The following is a 12,887-nucleotide window of genomic DNA, read 5'->3' as shown; positions in this document are numbered from 1 at the left end:
CTATTATTTGAAATTTCTGTGCATACATACTGGTCACTTTATTAGGTACACCTATACACATGCACTTTAATGCAAATATCTAATCAGCCAATCATGTGGCAGCAACTCAATGCATAAAAGTATGCAGACGTGGTCAAGAAGTTCAGTTGTTGTTCAGACAAAACATCAGAATGGGGGAAAGAAATGCGTTCTAAATAACCTTGAATGTGGAATGATTGTTGAGGTGGTTTGAGTATCTCGGAAACTGCTGGTCCCCCGGGATTTTCACACACAGCAGTCTCTAGAGTTTACAGAGAATGGAGTGAAAAACAAAAAACATCCAGTGAGTGGCAGTTCCACAGGCAGAGCACCTCGTTAATGAGGGAGGTCAGAGTGGCCAGACTGGTTCAAGCTGACAGAAAGGCAATAGTAACCCAATTATCCACACATTACAACAGTGGTATGCAGAAGAGCATCTCTGAACACACGACATGTTGATTCTTGAAGTAGTTGGGCTACAGCAGCAGAAGACCACAAACAGAAGGTACCTGATAAAGTGGCCAATAAGTGTATACTGTTAAAATAATGAAGGTTCTTTTGGCTTAAGCACAGCTTCTACAGCAATGAACCATACTGTTCGTTAAACACTGCTGCTACAAATAGGACAGGGAGGTTCTCAGCACATGTGCAGGTTGATGTGATAATGATTAAGCGCAGAATGGCAAAAGACAAATAGATTTTAACAGATATTGTTGCACCCTGTATTAAATAAACACCATTTTTTAAATTTAGTCCATTATTTTCCACAAAGTTTGAGCCATAGATAATTTGATGCATCCACCAATATTAATAGCATTTAAAATTATCTGACTTGTTTAAAAAACACAAAAATAAAATGGGTGATTTTTAGAAATTCCTTTATAATCAAAGAGCAATAATCCAAGACAGGTAGTGTGCCGCAGTATGTTTTTCCTCTGGGGTTCTAGCCCCATTAATGGTAATTCGCAAAGGCTTTATCAACAAAATCATAAGAATGCACTATTGTTAATGAGATTTTGATGTTATCAGAACAGTTTTCAAAAAGGAAATGAAAATTTTCCATTCATTAAAGTGAGGGGTGGCAACACAGTTGCTGTGTTTGCAGGGTATAACTCATTTTCATGAGATATTTATCTACGTAAGGTTCCCTTTAACTCTAATATTTGTTGTGGTCTGGTCTAGCCTCAAGCTCAACTCAGCATTCTCCCTCAAGCATTCAGATCATTCCTGTTCCTACACCAGCATTCTATTGCTTTATGAAAATGAGACTAATGTAATGGGTATCTTGTTTAACATACTGTAAATCCATATTTACCTAGAATTGGACTGAAATGATCCAAAACACAAGAGATTCTGCAGATGCTGAGAATCCAGAGTAACACTAACACACACACACACACACACACTAGAGGAACTCAGCAGGTCAGGCAGCATCAACGGAGAGGAATAAACATTCAACATTTTGGACCAAGATTCTTCATCAAAACTGGAAAGAAATGGGGAAGAAGCCAGAATAAGAAGGTGGATTTGGGGTGGGGGGGTGATAGGTAAAACCAAGTGAGTGAAAAGGTGAGTGGATGGGGGAGGGGTGGGTGAAGTGAGAAGCTGGGAGGTGGAAAAGGTAAAGGCTGAAGAAGAAATCTGAGAGTGAGGAGAGTGGACCATGGGAGAAATGGAGGGAGGAGGGGCAGCGAGGAAGGCGATAGGCAGGAGAACCAGAACGGGAGTGCAAAAAGACAGAAGAGGGAGGAGGGAAAAATTACTGGAGAATAGAGAAATCAATGTTTATGCTGTCAGCTTGGAGGCTACGCAGATGGAATATGATGCATTACTCCTCCAACCTGAAAAGGGCCTCATCATGGCAGTAGAGGAGTCCATGGTCTGGCATATCAGAATGGGAATGTGTAGTAGAATTAAAATGAGTGGCCACAGGGGGATACCACATTTTGTGGCTGGTGGAGCAAAGATGTAGCTTCCTCCAGCTTTTGTGTGTTTTACTCTGAAACTATTCAATGCTCTTCTTTTGCAAACATGGGAGAGGAGAGATTTTTCATTATTTCACATGATGCAGCATACTTATTTTCTATAAGGTTTTACGACAAAATAGGAGCATGTACGTTTTCTTATATGATTTTGCAATTTCCTCTCGAAAAATTGAGGGGATGAGATCCCCTTACTCCATTCTGAACTATAATTATAACACCAGAGCACTGGCATTCCCAAATGCTCTCTCTTTCAGGGAAAGTACATTTGCCATAAGGGAAATTTGTAAAGAAAAATTAGGAAACTAAATAAATATCAGAGAGATACTAGTTTCATGAAGTTTGTTAAAGAAGGTCCAGGTTCATGAAAATTGATTGGCAAATTCTGACTGCAAACATGATGAGACTTGTAAGATGCATGAGAGAATACTGTGATGGAAATATTATATCCTTCTTGGCTTGGATCCCTATCCACATGAAAGTAAATTAGGGAAGCACTTTGAAATGAAGCAAATGCCACTTTAAATGTACCAATGAGTGGAGGCAGAAAGGCAGGTGAGTGGGAATCAAAATAATCAGATCCAACTCGTACAGAAACCGAAATTTAATGTTTTTGACAATGATCAATGGAAGAATAATTTTTTGTATCAATGAGGGCACTGATGTTTTCATCACTATTAAGTTCAGAATCAGAATCAGCTTTAATATCACCAGAATATTTCATAAAATTTGTTGTCTTTGCAGCAGTAGTATAATGCAATACATAATAATAGAGAAAAACCTGTGAATTACAGTAAGTACGTTTTATATATATATATAGTACATTAAATGAGTAGTGCAAAAAGTAATGAGGTAGTGTTCATGGGTTCAATGTCCATTCAGAAATCGGATGGCAGAGGGAAGAAGCTGTTCCTGAATTGTTGAGTGTGTACCTTCGCGCTTCTGTACCTCCGTCCTGATGATAGACTTGAGAACAGGGCACGTCCTGGGTGATGGGAGTTATTCTAGTACTGCATTTTAATTTTGGAATTATCATTCAAATTTATTTGCATTATGTTATAAAACTTATGGCACATATAAGGCAATAATACATAATTTCAGTAGGAGTTAGTGCCAAGCAAAATGGTTTCTTACACTCTGAGAGCCTGTGCCTTTAATGAATGATACTTGAACAACACATATTTGGGTAATCAATGACATGAGTTACTATGCTAATCAGCATAATCATTTACATGTTTTAGATACTGTCTGGGAAGAAACTTAGCAAAGCTTGGCCTGTGACCTTCTAAACACCTGGGTCTGTTTAAAGTGACAGAGAAAAATTAGAAACATGTAAAACTGTTACTTGGGAAATTCTCAATTGGTGATTAAGTAGTCTACATCCGTTGCCTACAGCCATTTTGCCACCCACAACTACTCACTTGTACTATCTCTAGGGCAGACGAGTAGCAATTGCACCAGAACAATTGACTAAGGAGTGTGAAGGGACCAGCTGAGACCAATAGCCAGCATTGATTCAGTAAGCTATTTTTGGTTCTGATTGGTAAGTTTGCTATTTAAATAGACAAGAATGAATAACATGTAGTTTTGTGGATTTTTAATGGAATAATGTGGTTAAAAAGTTTCAAGGAATGTCATTGAACTCTGTAACTAAACTACAAGACAGGTGATAGCTTCATCATGGAGTTATCTTTCAAGGGGCACCTTAAGGCCCTCTGTTGATAGGGGTCAACCATGGATATTGCATCCTACCAGTCTATACGATACACAAGCCAGGTCAGTGTGATCCGGAGGGCAAACTGTTGCCCATGCAGCAGGACCCCCATCTCCATGCAGCTGAAGAATCCAAAGGAAAAGCAGAGACCAATATAGTTTGGTAACAGCGGTGTCACAGGAGTTGCCAGTCGGCATTGAACTCAACATAGGACTGCCTTAGGTACTCAAGCTCTGTATTTTTCCTTGGTGTTTACTCCCAAAGCCACCCCCATATATGGGTACAGCTGCAGGGCAGCAGAGGTTTGAGTTCTGGGATTTCTTTCTCCTAGTTGAGTTGCCAGCTATAACCAATGAGCCCCATCTTCCCAAAGTGACTGGTTTTAAGGCGCCAGTAATTCGCTTTTGCCCCTGTTTCTGTCAGTGGAAACAGTTCACCTGGGCTTGGTAGCTAAGCCATTCACGGATGCCAGGATCTGGACTTGGTTCTCAGCAGCTATTTGAAACACGTGCCTTTGGGAGTATTTAATTGAAGCTTATCCCCACTACCAACCCCCCCCCCCAACCCCAGCGATGACAACTTTAAGGAGCCAAGGAGCATCTTAATGTTGGAGAAAAAGAGGTTAAGCAACACCTAAGGAGAAAGTTCCATTGGTAATGCTCAAGGCAACAATAAGATAGAAAACAGTGCCGAAGGTATTAAAATAGTGTATGTGCACCAGTCCAAGTGAAGGAGCTGAGGATCACAGGACTGGAAAAATTTAAAAAGATGAGGAAGGTGACACAATGATGTGACATGAAAACCATATAGAAGAATTTTAAGGTTGAGGTGCTGCGGAAGTAGATTAGTGACCATAGGAATGCTATGTGAACAGTGTTTTCTCTGAGACAGAATGCAGTAGACTTCAGAGTTTGGAGTTCTAAAGATTGTGGAGGTTGTTGGTCAGAAAGGTATTGCAATTGTTAATGTACAGGTAACAAATACTAGGTGAGAAATGGAGAGCAAGGAGTGGAGTTCTGTATCCAAGATACTTCCAGAATCATGATGTGGAAGATGACAGCAGGACCCAACAGGACTTTTACACCCTAAACAGATCTGGCAATGAATTGAAATATAAATGGTCAATCTCTCAATCTACATTGTTTGAATAAAAGAGACCGAAAATGATGGCAATAACAAGGTAACCAAACAAAGATGTCAGTGATGGAGGAAGCAAGGGTGTGATTCAATGGCTTTGAGAATACTGAAGAATCATTGTGAATGAAGGTTATAGGTTAATCTGTTGGTCATTTTAAGTGCCAATTTTGGATGAGCAGATGGTAAACCAAATTGATTGGGACAAATTACCAGCTCCAAGATCATCTGCCTCTTCCCATCAAGTTCTAACTGTGGTCTTCCATGGTGGCCCCAATTCCAAGTATATGAGCAAGATGTAGAGTAAGGTAATACATTTCGTAATGCAAATAATTGACTACAGTGACAAGACTAACACTGAAAGCAATAAGACACTGAAATCTCTCCCCCCACCCCCACACACCCCAACTCCCAACCCAGCTCACTGGCTGTCGCACCTGCCATTCAAATTGTAAATCAGAATGCCAGAAATTTTAAAAAATGTTAAAGTAATATTATTTTTTAAAATACTGTTAAGAGGGTAAAACCAAGCATACACACAAGAGATTCTGCAGATGCTGGAAATCTTGGGAAACACACACAAGATGCTGGAGAAACTCAGCAAGTAAGGCAGCATCCATGGAAGTGGACAACAGTCAATGTTTAAGGCTGAGGCCCTTTATCAGGATTGGAACGAAAGGGGGGTTGGCAAGAAGCCAGAATAAGGTGGGGGAGGGTGAAGGATTACAAGCTGGGAGGTGATAGGTGGACAGTGGATCATGGAAGATAGGGAAGGGGGAGGGGAATCAGAAGGCGGTGACGGGCAGGTGAGGAGAAGAGTAGGGTTGAGAGTGTAAGTAGAATGGGGAATGGAAAGAGAAAAGGGGGAAGGGAGAAGTAATAACTGGAAGGTAGAGAAATGAATGTTCTTGCCATCAGTTTTGAAGGTATCCAGTCAGAGGTGTTGCTCCTCCAACCTGAGATTAGCCTCATTGCGGTGGTAGCCTTTTCAGTCCTGTGAAAGGTGACAGCTCAAAACATTAACTGTTTAATTCCCTCCGTAAATGCTGCCTGACCTGCATCAAGTTCAAATGAGCACCGTAAAACCCAACAATGATTTTTACTTACCCAAGAATCTTTACTTTAATGCAATATATTTCTGCAAGCCTGCTCAGAAGTCAAATTTAATTGGATTTGGAATGGTGAAGGAATGGCAGAGCGGATTCGAGGGTCCAAACGGCCTAATTCTGCTCCTATGTCTTAGGGTCTCAGGGCCTAACTATCTCCCAGCAGCTGCTCGCAGAGATTTTGATTTGTCAACAAATCTAGTGCTGGGATAGTCTGGTGTAGGTTCAGTGGTAATATCCTGGTCTAGGAAGTGGGATATCTGCAAAGTTCACATTTTTTCATTAGGTCCCACAGTGAGCTGCTTTGCTAAGCAGAAGGCTGCACAACAACCTCCAATCAAGAATTGTCCAGTGATAGACACATGTATCTGCAGCTCTGTCACAGAACTTCATGAAAAATGTGTATATCGTCTTAGGAACGATCCCTTTTCGTTATCACTGTGTGAGGCTGAACCAAATAACTTGTGACTTTGACATTTTATTTGACCTTAAGATCAGCTTCTAGCCATGAATATTCTTTGCCACTAAGAGAATCTACTAGCACTTCCATGACATCACTCAGTTTTGGCTTTGCCTTAATTCACCTTCTGATAAAAACCACAAAATGTAGACTTTTACCTTTCAACTTGATTCACTCACCTACACTCAGACTGTTCTCCCGTCTTACACTTTCTATAAAAGTGAACTCAATTAAAATTCTGTTGGCCTCATCCTTATTCATAACATTACCTTCACCCAATATTCTTGTACATTTTAGCATTCTAGTCCTATAATACTTCCATACCAAAATCCACAATTAGCACTATTATCACAGGGGCTCCCAATATTTTTTACACCATGGACCAATACCATTAAGGAGTCCATGGACCCCAGTTTAGAAACATAGAAACATAGAAAATAGGTGGAGTAGGCCATTCGGCCCTTTGAGCCTGCATCGCCATTCAGTATGATCATGGCTGATCATCCAACTCAGAACCCTGTACCAGCCTTCCCCCAATACCCCCTGATCCCTTTAGCCACAAGGGCCATATCTAACTCCCTCTTAAATATAGCCAGTGAACTGGCCTCAACTGTTTCCTGTGGCAGAGAATTCCACAGATTCACCACTCTCTGTGTGAAGAAGTTTTTCCTAATTTCGGTCCTAAAAGGCTTCCCCTTTATCCTCAAACTGTGACCCCTCATTCTAGACTTCTCCAACATCAAGAACAATCTTCCTGCATCTAGCCTGTCCAATCCCTTTAGGATTTTATATGTTTCAATAAGATCCCCCCTCAATCTTCTAAATTCCAACTAGTATAAGCCTAGTCGATCCAGTCTTTCATCATATGAAAGTCCTGCCAACCCAGGAATCAATCTGGTGAACCTTCTTTGTACTCCCTCTATGGCAAGGATGTCTTTCCTCAGATTAGGGGACCAAAACTGCACACAATACCCCAGGTGTGGTCTCACCAAGGCCTTGTACAACTGCAGTAGTACCTCCCTGCTCCTGTACTCGAATCCTCTTGCTGTGAATGCCAGCATACCATTTGCCTTTTTCACTGCCTACTGTACCTGCATGCCCACTTTCAATGACTGGTGTATAATGACACCCAGGTCTCATTGCACCTCCCCTTTTCCTAATCGGCCACCATTCAGATAATAATCTGTTTTCCTGTTTTTGCCACCAAAGTGGATAACTTCACATTTATCCACATTAAATTGCATCTGCCATGAATTTGCCCACTCACCTAACCTATCCAAGTCACCCTGCATCCTCTCAGCATCCTCCTCAGAGCTAACACTGCCGCCCAGCTTTGTGTCATCCGCAAACTTGAAGATGCTGCATTTAATTCCCTCATCTAAGTCATTAATATATATTGTAAAGAACTGGGGTCCCAGCACTGAGCCTTGCGGTACCCCACTAGTCACTGCCTGCCATTCTGAAAAGGTCCCATTTATTCCCACTCTTTGCTTCCTGTTTGCCAACCAATTCTCTATCCACATCAATACCATATCCCCAATACCGTGTGCTTTAAGTTTGCACACTAATCTCCTGTGTGGGACTTTGTCAAAAGCCTTTTGAAAATTCAAATATTCCTCAGTGTATTGGAATTACAATCTGCTCAGGGCTATGCACTTGGCTCTATTTTAGGTTCCTCTCTTCCTTTTGATTTGAAACGCCTCAAACTGGTCTCTAACCCGATAGTTAAATATACCTTGCGTATTTGGTTTCAATTCAGAAAATTTTTTGATCTCAACCAATTTGGGCTAGCAATCCCTATTTTAGGTAACATATTTTTTCCTCCCTCTTTCACGGATCGTGCGTTTCAAATTTGGAAGACTAAGGGTGTTTCACGGTTTTTGGATTTATTTTTAGATGGTTCCCTTATGTCTTTTGAACAATTATCTAATAAATATAATTTACCAAGAATACATTTTTTAGATATCTTCAAGTTAGAAATTTCCTAAGTACTATACTTTCTTCCTTTCCAATGCTTCCTCCTACATATATTTTAGATATTATAATTAACCTTAATCCATGTCAGAAAGGTGCAATGGCTATTATTTATAATATTATTATGAAACTTAGTTAAGCTCCATTTGATAAGATTAGGTCAGATTGGGAACAAGAATTGGGTTCTATTATTTCCGTGGATGACTGGGGGCAGATTTTACAATTAGTCAATACTTCCACTATCTGTGCTAAACATTCCCTAATTCAATTTAAAGTTGTTCATAGAGCACATATGTCCAAAGATAAATTAGCTCGCTTTTATTCTCATATTAATCCTTTTTGTAATAGATGTCCGGGGCAGATAGCCTCTAACTCATATGTTTTGGTCTTGTCCTACTCTGGAAACTTTTTGGAGAGACATTTTTAATATTATCTCAAAGGTATTGAATATAGATATCTCTCCTCATCTTATTACTGCTATCTTTGGATTACCTAAAATTTCCAGTAATCTTTCCCCTTCAGCCCGTAGAATGATTGCATTTCTTACTTTAATGGCGAAAAGATGTATCTTACAACATTGGAAAGAACCTAATGCTCCAACTACCTTTTTTTGGTTTTCCCAGACGATATTATGCTTAAATTTGGAGAAAATTAGAAGTAATCTTTATGATTCCTAACTTAAATTTGAACAGACCTGGAGATCTTTTATTCAATATTTTCATTTAATGTAATTTTTTTTTCTCTTTTGTTCCATATTTATATTCCCTTCTTGCCTTTTTTTTAAACTGTTTTTAATGGAGGTCGGGTTTGAGGACGTGATTTTAAGTTCTTTAACTCTACCTGTTTCCAAGTTAGCCCATTGCTTTGCTTTGCTTTTAGTTTAGTTTTACGGTGGGCTTTTTTGGGGGGGGGTTCCTTTTCTCTATTGATATATATATATATATATATAAATTAGTATACTATTATTTTATCATATTATTTTATGTTTAAATTGCACTGTTTGTATCAATTTTTTCTTCTGTATTAATATCTCCTGTAATTTCTAACAGTGTATTAGTGCCTTTATGGTTTACCCTTTGTATACTTATTCAATAAAAAGATTTAAAAAGAAAAGAAAATCCAAATATACCACATCCACTGGTTCTCCCCTATCCACTCTACTAGTTACATCCTCAAAAAATTCTATCAGATTCGTTAGACATGATTTTCCTTTCACAAATCCATGCTGACTTTGTCCGATCATTTCACCGCTTTACAAATGTGCTGTTATCACATCTTTGATAACTGACTCCAGCAGTTTCCCCACCACCGACGTTAGGCTAACCGGTCTATAATTCCCCGGTTTCTCTCTCTCTCCTTTTTTAAAAAGTGGAGTTACATTAGCCACCCTCCAATCCTCAGGAACTAGTCCAGAATCTAACGAGTTTTGAAAAATTATCACTAATGCATCCACTATTTCTTGGGCTACTTCCTTAAGCACTCTGGGATGCAGACCATCTGGCCCTGGGGATTTATCTGCCTTTAATCCCTTCAATTTACCCAACACCACTTCCCTACTAACATGTATTTCCCTCAGTTCCTCCATCTCACTGGACCCTCTGTCCCCTACTATTTCCGGAAGATTATTTATGTCCTCCTTAGTGAAGACAGAACCAAAGTAGTTATTCAATTAGTCTGCCATGTCCTTGCTCCCCATAATCAATTCACCTGTTTCTGTCTGTAATGGGTTCTTTAGGAATCCCTGCTATCAGATTTCCACTCAGCCTCCAATGCTACAGAAAAAAAAAGCTAAGTTTGTTCAAACTCTTGTTATAGTACATGCCCTCTAATCCAGGCAGCATCCTGCACCCTTACCAAAGCCTCAACATCCTTCCTATTCTTCTGGATTCCTGCACATCATAGATCTTTAAAGTAACACACATAAAAATTGCTAGTGAACGCAGCAGGCCAGGCAGCATCTATAGGAAGATGTACAGTCAACGTTTTGGGCTGAGACCCTCCGTCAAGACTAACTGAAAGAAGAGATAGTAAGAGGTTTGAAAGTGGGAGGGGGAGGGGGGATATCCCTTACTATATCTTCATTCAGTTAGTCCTGACGAAGGGTCTCGGCCCGAAACGTCAACTGTACCTCTTCCTATAGATGCTGCCTGGCCTGCTGCGTTCACCAGCAATTTTTAATGTGTGTTGCTTGAAATTCCAGCATCTGCAGATTTCCTCGTGTTTGCATCATAGATTTTTATCAGTTTAGCGTTGATGGCTGTGGTAACAGCCTGAGATCTAAAATTCTCTATCTATCCTCTTTGTCTCTCAACTCTTGTTATTCACTTTAAAATGCTCTAAAACTTAAATATTTTAACCTCTTCCTGTGAATCACTGTGATATTTGATGTTACAAGCACAATGTAAATGCAGTTGCTGCTGTTATGATGAAATGTCAAATAACAGATTGCAGAAGTCAAAGTATGGAAAGAGATAGTGTTAAAGAAGAGCTTTGCATCATCTGTATGTTATTGATTTCATGTTTTGAGATGGAGTTGCCAAAGGCATCATGGGATGTTAATCTCCTACAATTCTAGTGCATGATTACTTACAGTATCAGTATCTCTGTCCACCTTAACGTCTCTGGATGTTAAGTATGAAGTCTTTACCAATTTCCTGGAGCAAAATAACAGAGAAAGCATTGTACCCCTGTTAAATTTTGACTTAGTAATACTCCTAGTCAGTACTCCCTTAATGAAATAGAACAAACATTAAAATAATATGTCCCTAACAGTGTATGTGTCAAACAAATGTGGAACATTCTTACAATAGAGAAACACCAAAACATTTTCAAAGCCTCAGTTCTATTCTTTTTATTTGGTAGTTGTCCATAGTAAGTGCAGTACTGAAACAAACATTGGGTAGGAAAGACAGAAATGGGAGGGGTTATGATGATTTTCAATTGGAAGGCTAGCTTTGTCAGAAGTCTTAATGGATATTGGCTGCACCCGTATCTGGACTAAGTTGCTGCCAAATTCATAACAAAGTACTCTTCACTTTTGCCTATACAACAGTGTACAGGAAGTCACTGGGTTTTGTTTGGGTTCTGTTCCTGAGAACTCACTATAACATGATTTTTCCATGAGTCGATGTAAGGCAGTGAGTACTGAAGTGATAAATAAGACAAACTTGAGTGTAATTTGGGATGTGCACAGCAGAGATCTGGTTTATGTCAACCTTACAGAAATGCTATATTTTATATTATGTTTAATGATGTAAAATGTCCCTGGGTCTATATAGCTACTGTCAATCTGTTTTTCAATGCAGTAACAAAAGACTTGCTTCTGATATTAATGTAGTAGATTTCTACAAGCCTGTCCAAAGACTCACCCACAAAACTAGGTTTCACAGAAATCAAATTAAATTGGATTTGGAACTGAAAACTATTATTAGAATAAAGTCACCTCATATAGTTGTATAGTATCCATTCATCAGACTATTTACTGTAGTTACCTATATTGTATTGCTCTACAAAACCTTCTTATCATTCTTTCATTTCATTGAATATCTTCTATGTTCACATAAACTAATTAAACTAATGGAACATTCGTTTACTATATCCAGTTGCTAACATTGCTATCTTAAACAATTCTTTAAATAATTTTGGCAGAATTTGCATAAAATTAGCTTCCACTTTTCTGGTCTCCTTTCAAAGCAGGTAATGTCACATTTCCTAACTTGGTATTAGATTTACCAAAGGTTTACACATCTGCATCCCCTTGTGGAATCTTTGTGTCCATTCACAACCTGCTTTCCCACCCATTTATCTTCATATAATCAACAAATGTGTTTATGATATATTATCCACGCAACACACATAAAATGCTGGAGGAAAGAAGCAGGCCAGGCAGCATCTATGGACAAGAGTACAGTCGATGTTTCGGGCCGAAACCCTTCATCAAGACTCACCCCTTCATTTGCAAATAGAGCTAATCAAGGCCAAACACTTATCCTTGAGCACACAATGACACCAGTATGCCGCTTAGATGGCTCTTTGTAGCACTCTTCATCCTGGCGTCCAAGACATGCCACTCACCTACTTTTTAAAAGTACGTCGACACAGCCTGCATACTGCTGTGCCAGGAATCTGAGCACAAACCCTGCCTTCCACCGATGCTCCTCGGCGATGAATTATTCATAACTAGTGTGCAGAGTGAGGGCCATTGTCTTGTCCAGCACAAGGGTGAGCAGTTTAGCTGCTTGAGGGGTCAGGACTATACCCTATCCAGCACAGTGAGTATGGGCCATTGTTGAGGAATGGCAGCACCTTCTGCTCTCAGATGATGCATCCCAGGTTACCAGCACAGTGGCTCTGTCAGTAGCATTTCTCTCTGTAAATAAGACTATGATAATCAAATTTCAAAGTAAATTTAGTATCAAAGTACATGTATGTCACCATATACAGCTCTGAGATTCATTTTTTTGCGGGCATACTCAATAAATCCAAAAACCATAATAGAA

Source organism: Mobula birostris, chromosome 12 (genome assembly GCF_030028105.1).
Source record: "Mobula birostris isolate sMobBir1 chromosome 12, sMobBir1.hap1, whole genome shotgun sequence".
Lineage (NCBI taxonomy): Eukaryota > Metazoa > Chordata > Chondrichthyes > Myliobatiformes > Myliobatidae > Mobula > Mobula birostris.
Note: the sequence above shows the minus strand (reverse complement) of the source record.